We start from the raw sequence: 904 nt of genomic DNA, 5'->3' as shown, positions 1-904 counted from the left end.
AGTTTATAAGATAAACTGAAAGCATGAAAAAAAATGATAACGAGATTGTTTAGTTCCAACACTTAGTTTAAAATCCCGTTAAAGCTATCTTTAATCACTGAATGATGGTTCATTAAAAAAAAAAACGAAAAATAAAATTAAATATTGGCTCCCCCCCCCCAATTTTTTTTAAACTTATATTTTCCACTTTTTCGCCATCTTCAGCAATAGATACTAATTGCACAAACTAGGATTGATAAGTTTTTCACACTTTTAACCATGGATAAAGCCCTTACTTAAAAAGCCTAAAATGTTTTTTTTTAGGTATTGGTAAAAATATTAATTATATCTTAAATTGTGTGTTGCATGTAATGTTTAATGTTAGAAATTAATTACAGCATTGCTTATATAAATTTAAATATGTCGGTGAAAGATTATTTAAATGCTTTTGTTACATAAATATACTTGAAATATTGACCACTATATGATAACAAAAGATCTGTTGGGAGCTCTACAGTTGTAAAGTCAGTTACTAGTAGACATTACATGATCAGAGAAAGTTATTTAAACATTTTAATAATTAATTATGTGTTCATTCCCTTTGAGAAAAAATAAAGCGTTATATGAAATTTTAGGTTAAATTATCAGGTGTGCGAATTGCTCCGTAATCTATGTCATTTTAGTTTACCAAAAATTACAAATTAAATCATCAAAATAAAATATTCCTAAACTGAATTCCTTGAGAAGATAAGAGCTCTGAAATAAAAGAAAATTTGAAGATAAAATTAAAATTTTTCTTCCGTTGAAAACTGCGTTTTCTTCTTTAATATAATTATTGTCTGTATGTAATAATATATATTTTGGTATATATTTTAAATTACTGTTTCAAACATATTGTGAAAAACTTAACTATCAGCTTAGGTTT

Source organism: Parasteatoda tepidariorum, chromosome 8, assembly GCF_043381705.1.
Source record: "Parasteatoda tepidariorum isolate YZ-2023 chromosome 8, CAS_Ptep_4.0, whole genome shotgun sequence".
NCBI classification, from domain to species: Eukaryota; Metazoa; Arthropoda; class Arachnida; order Araneae; family Theridiidae; genus Parasteatoda; species Parasteatoda tepidariorum.
This window is presented reverse-complemented; position numbering follows the sequence as displayed.